The sequence below is a fragment of the Miscanthus floridulus genome, chromosome 1 (genome assembly GCF_019320115.1).
Source record: "Miscanthus floridulus cultivar M001 chromosome 1, ASM1932011v1, whole genome shotgun sequence".
Lineage (NCBI taxonomy): Eukaryota > Viridiplantae > Streptophyta > Magnoliopsida > Poales > Poaceae > Miscanthus > Miscanthus floridulus.
In genome coordinates this window covers 168636075-168648849 of record NC_089580.1, presented here as the reverse complement: position 1 = coordinate 168648849, position 12775 = coordinate 168636075, and positions in this window count along the sequence as shown.

The following is a 12775-nucleotide window of genomic DNA, read 5'->3' as shown; positions in this document are numbered from 1 at the left end:
CATATGCACCCTTCCCCTCTCACTTGTAAAGGCGTCTCCTTCATCTATAAAAGGGGATGTGCTTCCTCCAGCAAAGAGGACCTACTCTTGACAGAGAAGAAGAACACACACCCGACACGGTAGACACAACTGAGCAGCGACCAAGCTCTAGGCAACCTTTTCGATCATTCCATCAGAGACTTAGGACTCGTCCCTCTCTCGACTGTTTTGTACCCCCTACTACGAACCATTTTCGGTACTAATAACACGAACAACAGCAGCAAACTGGACGTAGGGACATTCTGCCCAAACCAGTATAATCCTCATGTCCTTTAGTGCACCATCCGGGCCTAACGCGCATCAATTATAAATTTACTTGTCGGTGTTTGTTCGAAACACCGACAGTTGGCGCGCCAGGTAGGGGCCTTTGCGCATTCCAAATCAGGCCTCGGATGGCTAACCACGCAATCAGCTGGGTCCTGGGCGCACACGTGCGTTTCGGTGACCTAGACTTCATTATCACACTGGGAGGAGAGTTGATGCTGGCCCATGCGGCCGTCCAATCTCCCCCATCCGCTAATCTCAGCTACCGGAGGCTTGAGGGCCAGCCGGGCATCTTCCTTGGACCCTAACTGTCTAGAGAGGCCCCGCGCTGTATCACCCTCTCTCCGAAACGCTCCACATGGCGCGCCTCAACGGTGTTTCCGTTCAGTCTCCGCAACACCGCAGCAACCGTAAGCCACCTTATGGCCCAGCGCGTGATCCCGTTTCCTATGAACAGCGAGTTTATGGGAATGATCGAAAACATTACTGAATCCCTCCACGGCCTCCTCACGGAGGGCCCAGGGTCGAACTCTGGTTCTAACTCCGGTCGGGGGAGCCATCATCCCTCTCGGGAATGCTTCATGGCAGAAACCTCTGAGGGACATGTCAAAAGTGCCTCTAAGGAGGAGGTCACCCCGGCGGGCAACTTCGGCGACAGAGCCGAAGGAGGGGCAGCAGCCCCACCTCACGTAGGGGTGGAGCAGCTAGAAGCTCAAAAATAGGAAATAGATGAAACCGGACAATAGCTTGTCCAGGAATATAAGAGGATCGACGAGGAGATCAGGCGCCATGGAGATGGAGGACACGCACGCACCATGGCCCACAACATGAACCAAAGGATCATCACCGACGATGAAACCCTTCCCCACCTTGCTTGTGCAAGCCAGAACATCGCCGCCACGATGGCCCTGCTTCATGGCCTTCCAGAGGCCACGACGCTCGAGGATCACCGGGTCCACCGTGAGATTCGCATGCTACTTGAGCGTGCGGCAGCACAGCAGGCAGAGAGCTCGATGTCTCAGCGACACGAGCCCAACACCAGCCAGCGAACCCCCTTGGCGCGCCCCGCTAGGGATGCATCGGTCCACCAGGCGCCACAAGGCGACGGGCAGCACATCGCAATCCCGGTGCATCAATGTCTCGACCACAACCGCGATGCACACAGCACCCTCGACACCCGTAGATGCGCCCACGATGACCCGAGGGAAGGGGCCCATCGTGGCTATCATCCTCGACATGATGGACGCTATGACAGCGGCGAGGATCGGAGCCCGAGCCTTGGCCTGCCGAGCCCTCAGGCCTTCGGCCATCACATCCTCAATGTCGTGTTTCCATCGAGGTATCAACCACCTACCAACATCCCTAAGTACTCCGAGGAGACAAACCTCGGACTTTGGCTTGAAGACTATCGGCTTGCCTATCAAGCCGGTGGTGCGGATATTGATGATTTCATTATCCACAACCTTCCACTGTTCCTTACCGATTCGGCACGAGCGTGGTTGGAACACCTTCCGTCCGATGCCATCCAAGGTTGGGCGGACTTAAGGGAGATCTTTGTGGGGAACTTCCAGGGCACGTACAAACATCCTGGAAACCCCTAGGACCTCAAAAACTATCGCCAGAAGGCCGGCAAAATCCTCTGTGGGTACATCCGATGCTTCTCCCGATAGTGCAACGAGCTCCCTAACATTGCCAACGCCGATGTGATAGGAGCCTTCCTATCCGGAATGACCTACAAGTCTTTGGTCCACAAGCTGGGACGCATGGGGTCTGCGGACCACCAAGGAGCTTCTAGACATCGCCACCAGCCATGCCTCAGAAGAAGAGGCGGTCAGAGCAATCTTTGACTGTTCCAACAGCAAGGCAAGGCGGGGTGAGGGTGCCGATGAAGGCACCTCCAACCGTTTCACCAAAAGGAAAAACAAGAAGCAACGACGCGAGGACCCACTCATGGCTGCTGCTGACCACAAGGGTTGTCGGAAGCCCACGGAGGGCACTCCAAACCACTTCGAGAAAATGCTCGAGGGGCCATGCCCGAACCACGCCTTCCCCATAAAGCATCTGCTCAAAGACTGCAGCCTCATGCGCAAGTTCTTGGCCGGGAGAACCAATAAGGGGGAGCAGGGGAAGGAACCTGCCCCCGCTGCCGACAACACCGAGGAGAAGGACGATGGCTTTCCAACGCTGGATGGCTGCCTCATGATCTTCGGAGGCTCAACGGCCTACGACTCCAAACATCGCCAGAAGGTCGCACGCCGCCAAGTCTACATGGCCTAGCCGACCACACCACTCTTCCTCCGGTGGTCAGAGGCCGCCATAACCTTTGATTGGACCGATCATCCGAACGTCATCCCGCATCCGGGAAGGTATTCGCTTGTCGTCGACCCGATCATCGGCCCAAAACGCCTCACCAAAGTTCTGATGGATGGAGGTAGTGGCCTCAACATCATGTACGCGAAGACACTCGACGTGATGGGCGTCGACTGAACGCACCTCCACCTAGTCTGAGCGCCCTTCCACGGCGTCATCCCCAGAAAGTAGGCCACACCACTTGGACAAATCGATCTACCCATTACCTTTTGGGATCAGTCCAACTATAGGACTAAGACCCTCACTTTCAATGTGGTAGGGTTACTTAGAACTTTCCATGCCATTTTGGGACAACCATGCTACGCAAAGTCCATGGCCGTCCCCAACTACACATACCTCAAGCTGAAGATGCCAGGCCCACATGGGGTCATCACCGTCGGCACCTCCTTCCAGTGGGCTTATGAGTGCGAAGTCGAGTGCTGCGGCCATGCCACAGCAATCATCACCTCCAGAGAACTCGTTGCCCTTAGGGAAGAAGTCGTCGAAGAAGCGCCCGATGCAAAGAGGTCGTCCGGATCGTTCGAGTCGACCGAAGGCTCTAAAGAGGTCCTCATAGACCCCAGTAGCTCCGAGGGTAAAACGGTACGCATAGGTACCACGCTCTCCTCCAAATAGGAAAGCACGCTCGTCGACTTCCTTTGTGACAACAAAGACATCTTTACGTGGAAACCCTCGGATATGCCAGATATCCTGTGGGAGGTCGCCGAGCATAACCTGAAGATCCACCCAGGCTCCAAGCCGGTGAAGCAATGTCTGCGCCACTTCTGACGAGGAAAAGCACAGGGCCATCGGTGAAGAGATAGCAAAACTACTTGTCGCCGGATTCATCAGGGAAGTTCACCACCCAGAGTGGTTAGCAAATCCTGTTCTTGTATGAAAAAAGAGCGAGAAATGTAGGATGTGTGTCGACTACACTGGTCTCAACAAGGTGTGCCCAAAAGACCCGTTTCCTTTACCACGCATCGACCAAATAGTCGATTCCACCTCAGGGTGCAAAACCCTCTACTTCCTTGACGCGTACTTCAACTATCACCAAATCGCGAGGAAAGAGTCCAACCAACTCGCGACGTCTTTTATCACCCCCTTTGGACCGTACTACTATGTCTCAATGCCATTCGGTCTAAAGAACGCTGGGGCCACTTACCAGTGATGTATGCTCAATTACTTTGGGGACCTCATTGGGCGGACCATTGAGGTCTACGTCGACGACATTGTAGTTAAGTCCAAGTACGCTGACCACCTTGTTGCTGATCTCGAGCAAACCTTTGTGAAACTCTAGGCAAATGGCATCAAACTCAATCCCAAGAAATGTGTTTTTGGGGTCCCAAAGGGCATGCTGCTCAGCTTCATCGTCTCCGAACGTGGCATCGAAGCCAACCCGGAGAAAATCTCAGCCATCACAAGGATGGGTCTATACAAATTTGGGAGTAATTTGAATTTGAAAACAAATAGCAACTCTGTAATTACTGTGAACAGTGTTCACCGTCTAAGCTACACCACAGGCGACCTTCGGCTTGCTTCCAGGCACGTTGTGGCCGTCTATGGTGTCACGCTGGCATGGGAAAAGGCTCCGTCGTGGCTTCATCTGGCTTCCTTGGTCGCTCTTTAAAGACCGAGACACCATCGTCGTCGTTTTTCTTCCTCCTCTATTTTCTCCCGCCGCCACCGCCATACTCCGTTGAGCTTCACCATCATGGTAGAGCCTTCCCATCTTCGGCAAAGCTTGCCACAGCTTCGCCTACTCCTTGCGTGCCTAGCCATCCAACTGTGATCGCCTGATTTCGCCAAGAACCCGCGGTGCGAACCTTTCTTCCTCACAGCCGGTCACCTCACCATCGCAAGCGCATCTCCATGGCTAGCGTCCTCCGGTGAGCCGTTGCCCTTGATCAGTGTACCTATGGCTTCATCTTGATGCTGTGGTGCTTAATCCCTTATTGCTTGGTTGTTTGTCCTGCTGCAGTTGCCGGAGCGCCGTCACCGACGATCTTTGCTCCGCCGTGATCACCATGGACGTCGTCATGCGTCACCGTTACTTCTCCGGTCTCGCTCTTTGCTCCAACGTGTTCGGGGTGAGCTACTAGTGCTTCTTGAACCCTTTGTTTTAGCTCTACCGGCCTTGTTTTGCCTGCGTAGCGCCGCCGAGCCGCCATGTTCGCCATGACCAGTGTTGAGCTCGGGTTGTGCCGTAATCAGTGCGAATTGGGTCACCAATCGATGCGCCTAGTCGTAGTAAACGTGTTGGTAGCTTTGTCGTCGCTGTTGGTCTCACCGTCAGCGAGGAAGCGTCGGTCAGCGCCATCGCCGTCGTGGTCAAAGCTAGAGGTTGAAGATGACAAGTGGGGTCGGGTTGTCAGTGACTTAGCGTTCAAAATGAATTTTCTGTTTTTCACATTTGAATGAATAGTAATAGATTTTGTTATTTTTATGTAGAATTATTTAGAGTTCTAAAAATTATGAAAATTTTTGTGTGACCTCTCTACGATGTGTATTATTTAGGAAAAATATGAAATATTGTTTTTCAGTACTTTTTAAATGTGATGAAAATGGTTCAATTTATTAATAAATAGATTTCCATGATTTTTCTAGGCTTATTTAATTGTCCAAAAATTATGAAATTTGTTTTACCACTTACTTATCATGTGATGAACCTTTACTAAAATTTTGAGCTTAATTAGAATAAGTTGATTTATTTCATAATTCTTAATTAATTAATTAATTCATAAAAGCAAATAGTAACCTTTAATGATTTAGGTTTTGTTTGAAATTTTGGATTGAGTGATGACCTTGGGTCATTAGTTAATAATGATCCTTGGCAATTGATGTATGTGTTACGAAAAAGATTTAGTTAGTTTGACTTATAACTGTACCGCGAAGGAAAGTTGTATTCCAGTTGTTAACTTTTGCATCCATCATTAAGCATCATATTTTGTATTCCGCATCATGTTAAATATGGTATTGTTACTACGTGTAGTGAATGAAGGTGAACACGTGGTAGTTAATCAAGTTGCGGAGGAGGTTAATCCATCTGTTGAGGTCGGATCGAATACTTGTGAAACATCGCAGGAACTAGACTTTTCTGTCAACAAAGGCAAGCCCCGGATGCATACAACCCTACCTTGTGTTTTACAAATTAATTTTGTTTTTGCTTTTCTATACTGCATTAAGTGATTAGGAGTTAAGTAAAAGCCTAATTGGTGCATTGCCAACATTGTTTTTCCGTAACTACCTTGTTACCAGTTTATGTCGTAAATGTCTAGTTATGCTTAGCCATGCTTAGACAGATCAAAGTCGGGTGATTACTTGTCACCTGTAGGTTTTAAATAGATCTTTGGTTACTTATGTTATCATGTGATATGAGCATGTGGAGTAATAAATCTAGACCAGGCGGATTCGGTATGTGAGAGCCACAAGACATGGAGGTCTTGTGAGCGGATTCTTTCCGCCTGTGTCGATTAAGGTCCGTCCGTTGTTGAACTGTGTGTAGTGAGACTTTGTAGTACTAACCATATACTCCGATAAGCCTTAACTTGGTGATTCTATTACGAGAATGGCTACTCACGCACTAGGAGTGGAGAGATGGCGGGAATAGCGTGTACCCACGTGGTAATGGGCTAGATTGGTGGAGTACTGTATTCTCAGGTGGCGTGGACCCATTCTTGTTTTAGAGGATCTGAGAGCAGGTTGGTATATGTAGGTCGGGGACCTGCATATGTCGTGTGGTCTGGAATTCCCAGCTAGGTTTATAATCGGTTAGAATCGTCGTTGCTCCTCAGTTATGGAGACTCACTTCTCTGTTCATTATCGTAGTTTAATAACTGAAATTTGAGAAGGCGTTGGATATGAAGTTTCATGATCTCAATACGGATCATGTCATCTTTGTATATGATTCTATGAAGTTTTAAATGTCAAAATAAAGAATTTTGTTAAAGAGCTTTTACGCAAAAGAACTTTGATTATTGCTAAAGCCATACCTTGAATCCCTGAGCCTGCATTCCTAAGTTTATCAGTTCTTATTTTTGTTAAGTCTTGTTGAGTACTTTTGTACTCAGGGTTCGTTGACCCTTGTTGCAAGTGAGTCTCATGAGCAGATCTGTTTTGGATCATGCTGCATGACTATTGTTCGATCTGACGATGAGAAGTAAATATGTGGCCTTTGGGTAGGGCAGTTCTATTGTGTGTTTTGTATTATGTTATAATGCCACTCCACTACTACATTTTGTATTAATTATCGAACTTAGTCTGTAAGGTTTGAAACCACTAGTTTGTAAACTAAGTTATTATAAGACTTCCGTTGTTTTTACTCTGATGTATATATTTGAATAAATGTTGTAATACTGCAATGACTCTATAATGTGATCTTGCTCGGAAATTGTGGATGATTTGGGGTTTCCCGAGGACACCTGATAGACTTCTTAAGTTACCAGAAACATATGCATAGTTATCAAAGGTCGTTGGACGATGACAAGTACATGTGGGTCCTATAATTTAGGAGGTTCTACCACACCTGAGCTTGTTCCAACTCTTTATTCCTTAAGCGTTGCACCCTTCTCTTCTGGCTTCTGGCAAACCTCCTGGACACTATTGGCCTTCCTGCCAAACATATTTTCTCTTATTGCCTTTTTCTTCATAATCAGCCTAGTCCTAGTCAACAACTCTTTTTCCCAGCCCATTATGAACACTTCCATTTTTAAGCATCGATCCATGTTATTATGATAATATGCATCTTGAGTATGGATAAACCGGAGGTTGGCTAGAGATTGCCTAAACTCTCAATATTGATTGTTGCATTCTGGACAGTCATGTCTGTTAGGCAACTTCAAACCTTCATTCCAGCAATGTTTGAAAAAAGGACAATTCCAATATGATTTGGCTTGCTTCCTTTCGTACCTCTCTTTTTCCAGTTGATGCTGGTATTCTTGATCTTTTAACCAATACTGATAATCCTTTTCCTTCTGCTGCTGCCACTTATTCAACAGGATCTGAGATGTAACTCATGGCTTTATTGCCTTATCTTTTGATGTTTTCCCCTGCTCATATCAGCTCTTTTGCTTAGCGCGATATCTTCTAATTTGTCTATACTCGTCAGCCGATATTTGCATCTTGGGATCGACTATTCTAGCTTCTCTTGATTTGGTTGATGTTAGGACCTTAGTCTTTCCTTTGAGTAGTCAGCATCAACCATATTTTGATCACTTAGGAAAGGATTATAATCAACTTTTATTTTCTGAGGCATATTAAATTTGAGCCTTCCTTCCTGAATAGCCCTCTGTATATACTGTCGGAAGATTTTATATTCATTAGTGGAATGAGAAGTGGCGTTATGGAACTTGCAGAACTTCTTATTCTTCAATTGATCAGGGGGCAACATAACATGACCATCGGGCAACTTGATCTATCCCTTTTCAAGCAAGAAATTGAAGAGCTTGTCTGATTTTATGACGCCGAAGTCATAGCTCTCCTCGACTCCTCTTCCCCAAGGATTTGGCACCATTACTGTTTTCTTGCCCCAATTCCATTCAACCACGGTAACCTCTTCTTCTTCATCTTCATAGCCATCATTGACTGAGTATGGATTGTAAGCTTCGGCCACTATGGTACTCTTCTAAAATCAAGTATCTCTACACATACTCTAGAATTGGCTATTGAGCGCTGCCACCCGTTGAGCCAATTGGCCTAAGTTGTCAAATTCTTATCACAGCAGCTTTTCTTTCCACATTGGTAGCATTCCTTGAACAGCTAAAGCAGCTAGCTGATCATCAACCAATTTAATGAGAAGCACAAGTTCCTAGTCTCATAGGACCTATGAAGAAACTCAATGCCCGAATCATTAGTCTTCTGCCTTATAGTTGTCAAATTGGTTATCTTTTTTTCCCCAATCCTAGTATAAAAATATATATGAAACTTCTTCTCTAGGTCAGCCCAATTAGCAACGAAATTGACTAGTAGTGATGAAAACCAAGTGAAGGCTGGCCCTAACAGGGCCAAGGAGAAGAAACAAACTCGATAGGCATCCTCAACTGATGCTTCGCCCAATTATGTAAGATACTGACTGACATGTTCTATCGTGTTTGTACTATCTTGGCCAGTGAACTTAGCGAACTCAAGGAGCTTGTAATTTGTGGAAAGAGCGACCAAATCATACCATTTTGGATATGGGCGTTTGTACGAAAAGGTCAACCCGCTTCAAACCAAACTAATTCTTCATCATCTCGGTCACCCTCAGCAGCAACTCATCAGCATTTGAATTTGAATTTCTCTACACTTGCGGACCCATCTGTAGATTGAAATCCTGTGTGCCTTAGTACTCTAGATTTGGAATCATGTGAAGGGTGTTATAATCTATGTCATAGTGATACCCTTATGGAATCTCTATCTACTGGGTCCTTTGCTGGCTTGCTACTTGAAGTCTCTGATTATAGACATAAGGATCTATATATCTACGGATCATTTGAATTGAGGGTGCTATTTTTTGAGCTAACAACGGTATGTGGCCTGATGTGCCAAAATTGACCACCTAGTTTGGACCTTGCCCCGTCGGCTATTGCACATGCTATACTGATAGTCTAGAATTATATTGTATTTGATTCGTAGTAGTACCTTAAGCTTGTTCAGATGAACCCTAAACTGCCTAGACATCACCATTACTAGCTGGTGCTGCTTCTTGATAGCTGGTACTGACTTGATTAGTCCCTTAGGTCGACGGATCTATAATGTTGTAATAAGCTGGCCCAACTTGACCAACTGGAAACCCATGAATCGCTTCTTTCATGGTGTTGTAGAATGTGTCCAAGAAAGCTTCATTATGGCTTGATATGGCATCACAAACAGATTTGTCTACAACTTCCGTTTAGAAACGTCTGTCTTTAGCCTTAGATGTATCTGTCTGTCCGTGTAATAGAACTCTTGCTAGTGGAAATTTCTGAATAATTATGTTGTCACATGTTTTGGTGTAGGACAACAAACATTTGCTTTAAAATTCTTCTATAGTTTTACCAATGATATTTTTATCTCCATCAGGTAGATCTTCATAATATATCATAAGGATGTCATTGTTGTTGTGAACCACCATGACGATTGTGGGGTCCCACCGGGCATGCAAGAAACATGTGTCGGCGCGAAATTTTGTCTCATGCCGAGGACACACAAGCAAGCCAGAAGCGTCCGTTCGATGGAGCTAGAGATCCACCTAGCTTCAATGCAAGGATAGTCGATCCTACGCACTCCTCCTGAGACATGCCAGTCAGTTTGACCCTATAATTGACAAGGAGAGAAAGCTAATCAGTAATTTAAGGTGAAATATGCCGGTGTTGCAAGACAGCCCCGAATATGCGGCTCTGAGAGTCGATATGGAAGGAAATCGACTAAATAGTCGATTCTAGCATACTCATAAAGATAAATTATTAAAGATCATGGAATTATGGAAGGTAAATCAGTTATCGCTCAGGATAGATCTCGTTATTTAGATAAACATTAGTCAATGGCAAGAGGATGTCAACAATAATTAATTTATGCTAAGCCAATGACTATAAGTAACCGAATCTCTTTTGTATAAATGAAACAGCTCATCATCATTTAACCATTTAATAAAGATAAATCTAATAAACATATTAGATCTCATCTATTGCTATAACCAGTGGGGCATGAGGCAGAATTATGTAGGCCATAGAAATAACAATAGATTCGATAACCCTAACTTATTACTAATATCAGTGGGGCATGAGGCAAAACCATGCAGGCTGTAATACAATAATAAGATCATGGAGCTAACACATCTTTCAACCTATCTTTACTTCAACGGTCTCATAACGTGAACTATTCATGAAAACACCTGATATCGGCTAAAACAGCCGATTTAGGCATAGCACACAGTTAAAGTCATACCCTATCAGGAATAGATCTACTGAATAACGATCCTCACTCTATGGTGCTAACAGTGGGGTGTGAGGCAGAATCACATAGGCCACCAACAGATCTACTCAAGACAAAACATGCCTTAACCATACACTATGCACGATCAAGATTGGCATAAAAATGGCCGATAAAACATAACTCATCGTTTAAGATACGGATTAGATCAAATTCAGATTAACAAACGATGGGTTAAGAAAGATATAAGGCCGATCTAGATCAATCCCAATCGAACAAAATGATATTGCTGTAAATAAATAAATAATGGAAGCAATAAGCAATATCGGTAACTTAATGAATCTATCCGAAGGAACGCCACCCTTAGATAGAGTCGATAACTTGACTTTAATCTATTTCGAGCAGTGAAGGTCGATCGAATCAATGCAGCCATACGAACAGAAGTATAAGCAATGACAGTACTTACAGACAAGCAATGGAGGTCGACCGGATTGATGCAGCCGTACTTGCTGAAGAACTCACCGAGATCTACTCTACTCCTACTCTTAAGGGGTGGCCAGAGCCAAAAAAAGTAAGTAACTTATATTTGATTGATTGTGTGTGCTTTATAATAGCTCGGGGTCCAATATTTATACCCGGAGCCTAAACATGAATCCTACTCGAACATGACTCGTTACAATCTTTGGCATAGAATAAAACATTCCTAATTTAAGATAACTTGGACTTTAATCTTTCCCTTTGTGTAGAGTCCAATATGCCTTGTCCCAGCGTCGATCGTAGCCTTTGTCGTTATTTGCTAGCGCTATCTAAAGAAAACCGATTCTAGTGTTGCATTTGAATCAACAGATACCGACCTGCACCCAATTGATTCCTTGATGATATGATCTTAGGAGCCTTCGAGCCCCTGTGATTCTTCTCAAATTCTGGTGTAAACATGGCCCAACTCTTATGTGGACACATGGTCCACTTATGTCCATATAATCCACAACCATAGCATAACCTTTTTTCATATTTCTTGCTCTTAGTTGTGTTGGCCTTGCTTGAGATGTGATTCTTTTGTTGGGCTTTGGAGGAAGCAAGGTTTGACCCCTTCTCAAGCTTCTTCACCATGTTATTACGGTTATCTTGAGAAGGTTGTGCTTTCTCCCTACCCTTCAACCGAATCATATCTTTCTTTAACCTTTTCACCTCTTCTTTGAGCTATATGTTTTCTATAAGATTTAGCTCAATCGAAGATTGGCTTGCTTGAGGAGCACACTCAATAATACAAGAAATATTTAATTGAGATAGTATACTAGTGAGTGAATATGTGAGAGGTTGAGAAAATTTTACCGATGTGATCACAACCTCATGAGCTACCTCAAGCATGATGCTTGATTCTACTACTTCCTCATGACAACACTTTAGATGAACATAGTTTGCTTGTAGCACATTATACTTGCTTGATAGTTCATCTAGCCTTTCCTTGAGCTCAAAGTTTTTCTCTCTAGTTGTGAAACACTAGAAGAGGAGTTAGTAACTAAAGCATGCTCAATTAGCAATTTTTCATACCTTTCACTTAGAGCCTTTAGTTCTTCCATCTTGGAGATGAGAAACAATTCTTACTTTTGAAGTGATTACTCTTGCTTCTCAATGTCTTCTTCAAGCTCATCATTCTTTTCAACTATCTTCATAATGATGAACTTGTCTTTGCGGTTGAGATGATCAAGGTTATAGTTGTCTTCAACTTCAACATCACTCTCATCTTGATCATCTACTTGTGCTTTCTTTTTTTCTTGATCTTTCTTGTTACTCTTCTTCTTACTTTTCTTGGCTATGAGACACAAGTGATGAGTATCATGAGATACTGAGGTTGACTCATCACTTGGTCGCCACCGGACTTGAGTATCATTGCAAACAGCTACTCGCACTTCTGCCTCCGGCTCGGCGCTCTTGAGATCTTGTGAGGTTTCTTCGCTGCATGAAGACACAATGGACATACTTTCTATTAACTTGATCTCAAGTGCATCATCATATTTGGATTTTTCATATAAATCAAAAAGTATAGTCCAAATGAGATGAGCACTTTTCGAAGGTGGTTGTCCATTGAAGATTGCCTCATCTTGAACCTCTACACTCAATATACTCAACATGACATTAATAGCTTGAGCATTGAGTTGCACACATATCTCTTTCTCTTTTGACAATTTTTTATAGTTGCTTCAATCAACTATAGGAAGAGATATGCTTGCATCTA